The sequence below is a fragment of the Brassica oleracea genome, chromosome C6 (assembly GCF_000695525.1).
Source record: "Brassica oleracea var. oleracea cultivar TO1000 chromosome C6, BOL, whole genome shotgun sequence".
Lineage (NCBI taxonomy): Eukaryota > Viridiplantae > Streptophyta > Magnoliopsida > Brassicales > Brassicaceae > Brassica > Brassica oleracea.
In genome coordinates this window covers 10,176,220-10,189,656 of record NC_027753.1, presented here as the reverse complement: position 1 = coordinate 10,189,656, position 13,437 = coordinate 10,176,220, and positions in this window count along the sequence as shown.

Below are 13,437 nucleotides of genomic sequence, written 5' to 3'. Positions count from 1 at the left end.
TGCCGTTGATGTTTGGAACAGGGATGGTAGCGGGTGGTTGAGGAGTCTGACCAGTAACGAAGCCGAGCAGTCCTTGGCCGTTGAGAAACGCCTCAAACTGCGACTTCCAAAGGATGTAGTTACGATCAGTAAGAGTGACCGTAACACAGTTGGTGATGTTGAAAGAGGGTGGTTTAAACACCTCCATAGCCATCGCATCCAAGGAGCTATCCCTGATGCTCTGATACCATAAAGGAAAGTGAAGAAGCTAGAGTTTTGCTGAATAACTTTCTTATTTTCTTGATTTGGTTTGATACAAAGTTGATCTATTTATGCAGGAAATGTAAAACCCTAGAGCACGCACAGGTGTCATCATCAGGTGTCTATGAGATCATCGAAGGCTGAGAATGGATTTGACAGCTCGATCATATGCGCTCCTTCAGTCGTACAAGTAGCAGCTGGCTTGTGTACGCTGCTTTTGGTGATCGTCGACCGTTGAGAGCTTTGTTGACTGGATGATGACAAAACCTTGACAGGCTGCTTGATGGGTCTATGCGGAACTCAGGCTTTATCATCAGACGGAATCAGAATGGCCTTGCCCTTTGTTATGAGTATCGCATTCAAACCCGGTTACGGCGTGGAACTCTTGCAATGAGAATCGAAGCGGTCTCCTCGCAAAGACAAACCATAGCTCGTGCTGTAAGAAAGTCACCAGCTCCCTACACAAGAAGCTGTGTATCACCCTGGCAGAGTATCCAAGACCATTCTCGTGGAGCTTAAAAATCTGATGAAAAACCGGGTCTTTCTTCACGACATCCAACTCCTTTGGCAGCCACGCTTGGAACTTTTGGATTATGTAGTCGATCCTGCAGTTGTTGTTGATCTGAGTAACTCGGGGCTCCTCGCCCTCCTTAAAAAGCCTCTTCGGTAGCTCCTCAGACATAGCTACAAACCGTGACAAAATTGTTAGTTCAACATGTAAAGGTTTCAATATCATCACACAAATAATGATGTATAAGATGTTTAACCAATCCGTGAAACAAAATTAGTTTAAGAAACACGCCAAATCGTTTTTAAAAAAAATCGAGCTTTAATGGAAGAACACTTCGATTTCGTTTAATATGAGAATCTATAGATGTAATCCAATACCTTATGTGAAGAATTGTGAGATTGAGAAGCGAAATTGATGGAAGAACACTTCAAAAATCGATTTGACCCAACGAAGAGGAAGAACGATTCGCAGCCGTTGTGTCTTCAGTGAGATCGAAAAGGATGGTGACGGAGACGAGAGTAGAGACCACGGGCTGATGAAACACCGACGAAGAACAGAGCTTCTCACCGTTGAACCCTAAATCGCCGTGGGAGAGCGACGACTCTACGACGGAGAAGACAAGGAGAAAGAGGAATTAGGTTTGCGGCATCCCGCGTCTCCCATTTTCCCATTTAGTGTTTTTTTTTAATTTTTATAGATTTTAATTTTAACATTAAAACGACTTTTTTTTTAATTTTTATAGATTTTAGTTTTAACATTAAAACGAAAATTATTATAATTTATAATTTAAATTCAACATAATTGGTAAATTAAGGGTACTTTGGTATTTTACAAGATCTAAAATCCTATTTTCCTAAAATATTTTCTAGAAATCCTAATGTGACAAATCTAAGTTCAAAGTGTCCTATTTATCCAATTTTCCCTAATACCATTTACCTCTACTATTGCTTTTTATTCGATTTGACATTTAATTCACGATTTGTTTTATCCCTTTTTCTAGAGTCGGCTATATTTCTTTAAATAATCGTAGCCGTTGCTTGTGGCTTTGTTTGAAATTCTACGGTTGTGATTAAACCTTATCAGGAGATATTTAAACCTCTAAACTGTACAACTTTTGTCTACCGTCCTGATAGAGAGAGAAGAAACTACTGTCCAAGTCCGAGATTCGGTCTCTTACTATCGCTCTGGTCTCTGTCTACACTATTATATTGCCACGCGGCCTCCACAAAGAAAATTAAAGATGATGAAAACGCGTGATATACCAAATACTGCGTCTGACTGTCTGCAATATTAAACGCAAACTAAGAGCGATTATTGGGGGTTCTTAGGATAGAGTTCTTAGCGGAATATAAAAATTCGTCTCTTAACTTTTAACTAAAAAAACTAAGAACTAGTTCTTAAATAAGAGTTTTAAAAGCTGGTTCTTAACTTTTTTAGTTAAAAGTTAAAATACGGGTTCTTATATTCCGTTAAGAATTCCACTCTAAGAACCCCCAATAATCATGCTATAAGGCTTCCAATAGTGACGAATCGCTATGTTCCGCACCGCCTTAAATAGTAACAAAAATATCTACATATATTTATGTATTTATATATTTTTGATATTATTATAATCGCACCGCACTTGTACTACGCATCACCATTTGAAACCTAAGCTTCCAAAACCCCTAGAAACAGTGTTGGTGTTCTTGGCATCATGCCACGCTCGCGCTTATCTTTAAGAAACATAGTAACTAGTAAAATTCCATACAATGAGGGCCCTAAAAATGGTTAAACATTTCTACAAAACATTACCAAATGAACAAAAATATGAAATGAATTGTTACAAATTAAGTAATTTCTTTATGTATTTTATCATTTTACATTTTACGTTTAATAATCAGTTACAAAAATTATAAAAATTTAACTTTTTATCTTTGACAAAAAAATCCACAAAGCTTTTTTTGAAACATAGAAAAATAAATTAAATAGTTATGATATATATAAATTTTAATTGATTTATATCAATAATTGAGAAAGTTGTATATCTTCAACAAATTAAACATTAAGTAATAAAAAGGAATAGTATAAAAATGATTTAAGTGGAAAATATAATAATTTAAGACTAAGAATTATTAAAGAACCGTGATTAAGATGGTATGTCAGTTTTTTTAGGAAGACATTAGCTGATTTAGGAAGAGATGTAAGAGCTGGGTAATAAGGAGACAAGGAAATGACTAGTGATAATCCATTTCGATTAAAATTCCTAAGTTACTCTTCCTTGGTTGACCGAAACTCCCACGAGTGAATTTTGGTTTTGCTTTTCTGTAACTTTCCACGTGGAAGTTTCATTCCAAATGTTTCAATGCCAAAAGACTAACGTTGAATATGTTCCTTGTTAACGCAACATGATAGCTCTTGGTTTTGCTCATAATGAATATCGAAACAATCTTGAACCAATTTTTTTTTATTAATTTGGAGGTATCCCGAATTTATTAAAAAAACAAACTAATTAGAAATATATTACATGTATCGACACTTTCTCTGTAGTCTGACACCCAAAATTTTTTTTTTTTTGGTAAAACATCCCAAAATAATTTTATATCCGCATAATCACAAATGTTAAGTATTACGAGGGTTACTTCAAAACTGGATAATTTAGTTCTCCAAAATCCATCAATATATAATTTTAAAACCAAATATTTTTTTATCCAAATCTTCCTTTCAAATCAAACTGATAAAATATATGTAACTTTTTCTTATCTTGATAGTTTATTCTACTACTGTATTTCTATAATATGTATTTCTATAATGATCATCACAAAAACACAATTCGAAGTATTTTCGGAATTATATATTTTTGATAGGCAAAACATTTGCATCAAATCAGAAGATATACAAAGACGGCGAAAGGGCTGATTTTTCCAAAAAATTACACCGACGGAAACAGATTTTTTTGGAACTTAAACCCTAACACAGACAATAAAAATGATATACTACAACACCTAAACTATGAACCACAATTAAAAAAACAAAAAAAAAATATATAATTCAAAATCAAGATCCTAACCATAAAATAGAACATCCTTTCTCCGAAACTATCCAAAGACTAGAAGCTATCACAAGTTTCTTAATAACTATAACACCCAATATGAAAAAGCATAGCCAAATAAATCGGAGGGCCAATAGCTTCTGAATCAGTTGAAATAAATCATTACGAGCTTAACACCAACCAAACGGACAGTGAAGTCAACAGAAAAGAGATCATAGAATTCCAAGGAAGAAGCAAAGCGAGACAGAGATCTCGATCAAATCTCTAGAGGAAAACATGCACTACAAAAACATACGATTTACTACAAACTATATACGAGGAAATATGGTCGTCGTAAGCTAATGACGAGTTAACGGGTCTTTTACGTGCAAAATAGCTTATTTACAAAGTAGATTTACGAATAAAAATTTCGTTGTAAATCACATGTAACTTTAGACGAATTTACGAAGAAAACTATTATTCGTTGTAAAGCCGTTGTAAAAGGAGTATTTTACAATGATAAACTTTACATCTGTTTAACGACGAAGATACGAGTAAAAGTGAAGTTGTTGGTGAAAACGTGTTTTTAATGGGTTAGACCTAACTTATTTTCTCATAAATTCATTGTAAAAAAAATGTAAAAGAGTTGTATAATTTCGTTGTAAATCAGTTTTTAAATTGTTACCTACCAGTGATGAAAATTACCTATAAATATGACACTCTTTATACAGAAGGGCACACCAAAAAGTTAGAACGTAAAAACATGAAACACAAAAAAATGTCAAACCGATGAAAATATATACGAGCTATAGAGTTGGATGTATACGCACAAATATTTCGAGGGGAGAGTGACGAGGAATTTCTCAACAAAGTTGGAGATATCCATGTTTCAAGCTGGTTTACATCGCTTACATAGAAAAGCGGTAAGATGTTATATCCTTGTCGGAAGTGCAAGAATATAAAATTTTCCCGTAATGAAATTGTATTGAAATATTTAGTAAATAGAAGGTTTACACCAAATTACTATATATGGTTTCAACATGAAAAGAGTTATGGTGAGAATGAAACTAGTAGTAGTAGTAGTAGTAATTTTAAGAATGCCGGTAATACTAAAGAACCAATTCAATTGCATAATGAAAATGAGGAGAAGATTGTAAATCATGATAGAGTTCACGACATGGTTACATATGCATTTTTTTAAAAATACTACAACAATAGTTGATGAAACTGGAAATAATGAAGAACCTAATTTGGATGTAAAAAGATTTTATGAAATATTAAATGCTACAAATCAACCTATCTACACTGGTTATAGAGAATATCTCTCTAAATTGTCTTTAGCAGCTAGGATGATGAATATTAAAACTGATCATAATTTACATAAGAATTGCATGGATGCATGGTTGAGTTGTTTAAAAAGTATTTTTCAGAAGACAACGTGTCAGCTATATCTTATTATAAGATTCAAAAATTGGTTTACAGTCTTGCGTTGCCTTCGGAGATGATAAATATTGGAGAGACGATGAGAAGCTAGAAGAGTGTCACTTCTGCAAGAAGCCAAGATTCAAACCACAAAGACATGGGAAGAATAAGGTACTGTACCAATGATGTGGTATCTACCAATTACAGAAAGGTTCAAAAGATTATATCAATATGAAAGGACTACTCGAGCTATGAGATGGCATACTGAACATGTCCAAAAGGATGGAGAGGTCATTCATCCATCATATGCAATATCATGGAAACATTTCAATACGATACACCTAGATTTCGCTAGAAATATTCGAAATGTTTATCTTGGGTTATGCACATATGGGTTTAGTCCATTTGGAATGTCTGGTAGACAATATTTGTTGTGGCCTGTCATTCTTACGCCGTACAACTTGCCACCGGAGTTGTGCATGAAACGTGAATTTCTATTCATGAGCATATTAATTCTTAGAAGACATGTTGATTTGTCATCACCGATTTCTCTCCTGAACCATATGTACCGAAGAAACAATACATTGTTTTAGGCAAAAAAAGAGTTGTACATGAAAATCCTCATCCATATCTAAGTTGAGAATAAATAGAAGAGAAGATTGATTACTATGGTGCTGAGAAACTGTTCGTCGTGGGGGTAACGGTCATGTTCCTGGAAATATGCATGATTTTAATGGAGGTTCGGCATAATTGGCACAAGAAGAGTATATTTTGGGAGCTGCCATACTGGAAAGACCTGCTTCTACGGCACAACCTTGATGTGATGCATATAGAGATTTTTTTTTCAACAACAACATGAACATAATATTGAACGTCCCATGGAAAAAAAGACATGAAAAATTCAAGGTTTGACTTACCTGATATTTGCTCAAGAAGTGAGTTGCATATCAAAATCAATGGAAAATTTTCAATTCCAATATTTAGATTGTCATCAGTAGCAAATATGTCGTTATTCAACTACGTGGCATTAGAAGTGAAGTTCTCAATGGTTATGCTTCAAATATCTCTAGATGTGTTGAACAAGATCAAAATTTCACAGATATGAAGAGTTATGATTGTTATGTGTAATTCCATTTGCATTGTATGAGCTGCTTCCAACAAATTAATCATTGATGAGGTAAATAACTATTCGCAAAAAAATTAGTTTAGGAATTTAGTGAACTTATCAAACCTGATCATAATGTTTGTCTTAATTTTTTGATTTCACAATATATTTGATATTATAGGATCTAAAAATTGATTATTTATGTAACGAAAGTTGATTTATTTTCACATTGTGACGAGTTTAGAACTGTTCTTTATAAATCCTGATAATTTTTTGATTTTCAATTTTGGTTTCTGGAGAAATTCTCTGAATCTAGCGCCATTCTTCCATAACTTACAACCGTTTAATTTATTGTCTTTTATTGCCTTATATTAATGATCTAGTTTAATCTGAAACAAAGGTCTAGTGTGTGATCCTAGTCCATGTGGATTCGATCACTAAATATTACTATTGAGACTGATTAATTGCAGATTTGGTTTTAGGGTAAATTTGAGCATATCAATATTTAGCACCGTTTCCAAATGTTTTAGAGTTTTGATACCAAAATCGACCGGGACTTCCATCTTGACACTGCAGAGTCGATATTGAAGCTCAGTGTCGATAGACACCCATCAAGTGTCAGTCAACACCTGATATACTAAAAATGAACCTTGCTACTGTCAAGTTAACAGTGATGTTGTAATATATTTAGATTCAATTCCAGAGGACCAGTTTACAATGTATCCTATTGGTTCTACCTTAAGCTAAAACAATGATTGGTTTTAAGAGTTGGTTGAAGGGTAGAATGAAAGTAACAAGCAATAAAGAGGTTTCACAATATGATAAACGAGCTAGTCTAGAGTGGTTTACGGATTGATAAGGGAGCGAGCTAAACAACTATACAAGTTCTTTAAGATCAAGTATCGAACCCGTGTAATCAAGTAGACCAGCCCACTCTCGTGGAGCTGTTCCTTTTAACGATCGACCTCGACACCTAAAATATCGTTCGGGTTGAGATGCGACGGTAAACCTTGAGAGCTGACCCGATATGTTCACAAGGCACCCTAATATCTACTTTCGATTAGGGGTGCCATGCTCATGCAAAACGTGTCAAGTAGTCTAATGCACGGTTAATGAGAAGATCTACTTAAGTTCATGCATAAATTGATCAAGTTAATGCAAGAAATACGATTAATAATGAATGAAAATAATTAATGATGCTTATTTGTGTCCAGCTCGCGATCCAGCAATCCTAACACCCTAGGCTAACAAGATCGACTACTCAATCATAGCACAAGTAAACACAGATGATAATTCTGAATAGTACATTATGTGATTAATAGAAATATAATAGGGTTCCGGATAATCTTCTCGAAGGTGAGAAAGATGGAGCCGTCTTGCAAAAACTCGCGTAGAAAATAAAATAGAGGATAGACGGCTTTTATATGGAGGCGCCATTAGGTTAGAGAAGAAGTGAGGCGGCTAGGGCAAACACCCAAAATAACTTGGATGTTTCCATAAATGTCGGGAACAATCGCTCGGACTGTTCCTCGAGGGGAGAAATCGCTCGGACTGTTCCGCCTTGTTGTTCCGAGGGAAATCTTCCAGATATGCAACCTACTCCAGACCTGAAAGGACTCAAAAATGACTAAACAGACTTGACAAAGGACTAAAAAACCTTTGAAAACCTATATACGATGATGTCAAAAACACCATATATCAACACCCCTCAGGATAATATTTGAAGACTTTGCCAAAGACTAGTGTTGATGTATCGATCGACACTCATCTTGTGTCGGTCGACACTTATAGATGGATGTGATGCATGTATGTACGATCACTTCAAAAATGATTGAGGAGAAGGTTTACAAGCCTAAAGTTTTGCACCATGTTGTGTTACTAAACACTTGAAACCGCATATCAGTGCAAAAGAGTTGGATGTGTTTTACAGTAGAGTGAAAAGGATTCTAGAAAGTGTCTCTTTTGAAGATGCTTATGATGCATTTCGATTCAATTAGTTCTTCAAGAACAACGAAGAGACCATAGAAAGAATCAAGACAGCATATGATGAAGCTATAAGTGCAGCCAGAGGGGTTAAAAGCTTACAGATAATGTGACCTTTATGGTTCTATGCACTATTGCAGGAGTTGAGTTTCCTGATGCATTTCGTGATATATGATCTACAGTGAACATCTTGTCTATGGACATCCCTAATAAACTAGGTCTTGCTACATAAGATTCTAAGATCACTCAAACTTTTGCAGATTTTTTCTTCAAAACCTCTTCAAGGTATAATGAATAACATGATGCATTGCTCCTATTGATTTTCAGGTGATGGAGATGAGTAGTAGATCAAGTACACCTTTGATGTTTGGAAGAGTTTTTCAGGCTACAGCTGGATGAGTAATTGACATGCAAAAGGGCATGATTTCATTTGCCAACATTGATGAGAATGTTTGCTACAAAGTTGTGCCTCAAGACAGAGCCATGCGTATGATTTCTTGCACTGATGTGACTGATATTCCATTGTTTTTGGCTGTTTCTCAAGATGATATAGGTGATAATCGTGATGCTGAGAAAATTTTGGATGGAGACATCAACATACAATCACATAAGTACCGGGAAAGAGAAAGAAAAATAAGGTGAAAAACAAAAGGATTTAAGAGTGCTCTTCACTTGATACTAGTTTCTCATAGTCTTTTCAGCTGGTGTCATTGAATACAAAGTACAGATGAAGGGCTTTTCAGCCATTCATGAAAGTTGGATTAATTTTTATTTATGAGCTGGAGGACAAATAAAAGAATTCACTGAAATAGTTTATGACCAGTATGATCAAGTTGAAGATATTGGACACCGGAACTTGTTTATAGCAAGTTCTCAATCTCATTTGGACTAAATCTAGTCTCCAAAATCGAACTGGTAACTATCAACAATTGTTTAGTGGGAAGTAACCCACTAGTAATTTTTTTATTATATTCAAAAGACATCCATATTCTAAAACTTTTAAATATGAAAAGTTAAAACCATTTTAGAATTTATAGCTTCAGCACGATAATGAAGATTCTTCGACGAAACCCAAAACCAGAAACTGGCTCACCAACAAACCACATGAATCTAAATATAAAAGAAAAAGAATAGAAATAAAAAATAGCTCAATATAAGAAAAACTGGTAGATCGAAGTTGGTGAAAAGAAAAAAAAAGGAAAGAAAATATTTTCCTATTTTATTATCCTTTCTGAATTATATTATTTACAATTAGGATATTGAATAAAATATTCAACTATTGAATCTACATTAAGGATGTTGAAAAATGAAATATGATGATGTCGATTATTTATGTTGAATAGATTTAACATGTTGAATAAATTCAACCTATTAAATAAAAAGAAAATAAAAATCACCAACTATACATGTCACTTTTTATAATTCTTTATTTAAGCGCTAAGATTGATAAAATATTTCTTGTATCAGTTGAGTTCAAAAATGACCATGATGGTAAATTTCTAATGTTGGGTAGATAATTAAAAGAAAAATGGCAAACAACTTTATAAAAAAATAGTTACCGTTAAGGAAAAAAAATAAGAATTGATTACAAGAAAATGGGGATTGAGAAAAAGTAAGGTGTCGTGTTAAGTGTCCAAATTTGTTTAACTAGTCTTAGCAGTGTGATTCTAATTCCTAATACGTACCATTTTTTTGTTTAACTCATAACACTATTAGTTAAAAAATGTTTTTCTTTTACATTTTTTTACTTCTTTGTTCGTATTTATTGGCAGCCGCAAAGGTCTACTTAATTAACTGGTGACTTTATTAAATAATTTTTCATTTAACTTTTTTATCTTCTATTTAGCCTTTTACAAAAATAATTAAAAATAGTTTTAATTTTTAATAAACTAATGATATTTCAATTTATTTCAGTTTTAAGTAAAAGTAATTATAAAATTGAATATATATCCGGTGAATCAAAAAAAATACAGAGGGAGAGAAAAAAAAATGAAGAGATCTTGTCGTCTTCACCTTCTTCGGTCGACCGCGTCATGTCGTTCGTATTGTGAGAAGGTGGTCATGTTATTTAGTTGTCTTAGCTTCTTTTCTTCTTCTAGACGGTACTTTAGATATCTCAGATCTCAGATCTAAAGCGAAAGTATCAAATCATACTCTGCCAACTCTGATCTTAACAGATCTGGTGGTCAGTGGTGGTTATAGTCTTTGTTTATCGGTTGTATTAACAAGGTTGTGTGCGAAAGCTCTTCTAGGCTTTGTCGTGGTGTGGTGGCGTGTAGGAGGCGCATGGAGAGCCCGTTTAAGGTCTGATGGCGAGTTTAGTTGGAGTTGGAGGGTGTTTAGTTTCGTTTACTAACGCGACGTTTGGTTTCTTTCATTATCTCTTTGATTAGCATCTAGGGTTGTTAGTCTTTGGTATTGTGTAGTTTTTTGTGTTTGTCTTAAGCTCCAATATTTTTATTTTGAGTTTTGTAGATTTATTATGGTTTGTTTTGTGAATCTTGGTGTCGATTCAAAATTATCTCAGGTTGATTTGGAGTCTTACTTATGGTCATTTAGTTTATGGAGTGTTTCCTTAGCAACCGCCGGCTTGTGACTTCGGGTTAAGATTTCATCTAAATTGCCGATTTTGTTATCTCTTTTGGTATTTAGTTATGATGTTTCAGACTTGTAACCACCCATGTTGGGTTTGTAATGTTGTTGTTTAAGAAATTTTCAGATGACAAAAAAATTTTAATATAATTTTTTTTTCTGCTACATAATATGGGTTAATTTGCCAAATAGCTAACTTTGAATGCAAAATGAAGAATATAGCTATGATTTTGACATTATTAAGTCAATAACAATCTTTTCCAACTTACATCCAACTTTACCCTTTTTTACAACAAATTGCAGGTCAAAGAAAAAAGAAGTGATGATGTCGATGGTGAAAGACATGTGAACTTAAAAACTCAAGACTGTAGTTGGTAAGAAAATCAAGAGTACTCAACGATGGAGGATGGATGGTGGTGTTTACAGCAACGACAATGGACGAAAGGTGCGGTGGTGGTGGTGGTTACAACGACGGTGTGGAAACTATGGTAGTAGTGGTCATAGAGAATGAAGCAGTCATGGATACATAAAAAATTGTGATCTTTCATGACAGATTACTGTGGATGTGGTGGTGCTTGTGTTGATCACCGACATAACTAATGTGGGTTGAAGAAAGAGATATTATAAATAGAATATAGTAATAAACAAAATAGCATAGTACATATTGTTCAAATTTTGAAACGTCTATCATTATAAAGAATGAGGTAATGCTTATTCCAACGTCAATCCAAACATTCCATAAACTAACCCCAAAACACTGATCACTAAACCTTAAAAGAAAATATAAATCCTAACCTAAATATCAAAATATACACATAACACATAATATGAAGTAGTATCAAAATAAAATAGTAACAAATGAAATAGCAAAATACATATTATTTAAATTTTGAAATGTCTATGATTACATGGAATGAATCAATTAAATAGAATAGTATTACGGATCGTGGCGGTGATCATGGCGGATATATGGTGGGGTGGTGATTATGGAAAAAATAGTTGTCCATGTTATGAAAGAAGCGTGTTCGTAGATATAGAAGAGGCGATGGTTTTCCATAACAGAGGTGGTGTTACCATGATACAAATTATGATGACGAAGACCGAAAGTAATGGAGTAGGTAATAATAATAGGGAAGAAGAAGATTATAGTTTACCGGAATAAAATAAAACAACAAAAAAAAAAAAAATTAAGAAGGGTAATATAGTATATATTGTAGGAACGTTAGAGACCTTTTATTTTTTGGTTATATTCTTAATTATAAATTTTTGGTAGCTACCGAGTGCATTTTCTCTAATCTTATTATATCTTATTATATAAAAGAGTGTTTTGCTCTCTCCTCTTTGCGTCACGTAGGATTCCACCTAAGAAAGTCGTCTCCTAACAGCTCGACACGTGTCCCGTTTGGTGTTGCACTGCGTTTCATTTAATCTAATGTGATCATGGGCTTCGTTAGCATGTTTTGGGTCGAGAATTAGGACAGCGTATCCGGCCCGGTAAAGTGTATTTTGCCTCTGACCTTAATACGACTGAAGCAAAGACACGAAGTTCATCTCTCCTCTTCTCGCACGGCGACGATGAGACGTTCGCGCTTCCTCTCCATATCTGAAACGTTCCAGAGTTATGGCTTCGTGTTTTATCCCTCCTCCATGATTACCGAATGAATCTTCTCCTATAAATAACACCTTCGATTCAACGCATCACTACAATAAAAAAGTGTCTGGTTTCATCCAAGGATATTAGAATATCTTTGATATTGGTAAGTCATTATTCCTTTTGTTTTTTCTTTTGCTAATTTATACTTCCCAATGATTTATTAATTCTTTGTGTTGATGTGATTCCCTAGTTTGCATTGATCACAGAGGTAAACCAGAACATTCTCCAAGGACTTTACATTCGAGAAAGATGGAGAGACATATGCGTAAGTAGACATTGTAAAGTGTCTGTATGATGCAAGGATCTTAGAATCTGTTCATGAGGCCTGCTTGCTTAGTTACTAACACATTCCGAACACTCCAATACTTTCTTGACAGTGGGCTGCTGCATTTTGCCTCTGTCGAAGACCAGAAGAAGAGTGTTTGGCAATGGGCGTATGTTTATGCATCAAAAAACTAAAGAATCTATCTTTCACGGCTTTCTGACCCCGTAAGATCCAAATCTCTCTTCCTCTCTCTGATATTAATCTGACCCTTGGGTTATCATCTTATGAGATTCTCAATTTCTGTTTGGAGTCTGTGTATCTTTTTCAAAATTGTGCTTAGTCTTGAGGTGTTAAAGGCACTACAAGAAAACAGGGGGATTCTGATGGCCGAAATCGTCGGAAATTCGTCGGAATTGACCAATTCCGACGAATTTCCGACGAACCCGTCCGTCGGTATCGTTTCGTCGGAAAAAAAAAATTCGTCGGAATTTCGTCAGAACTTCCGACGACTTTCTGACGAATACCGAGAAACGTCATTCTGACGAACTTCCGACGATATTACGATGCAGATACACGAGACCAGAGTTCATCGGAAAAACTACGTACCGACGGAGAACGTTCCTCGGACACTTCCGACGTAGAGTGTTCCTCGGTG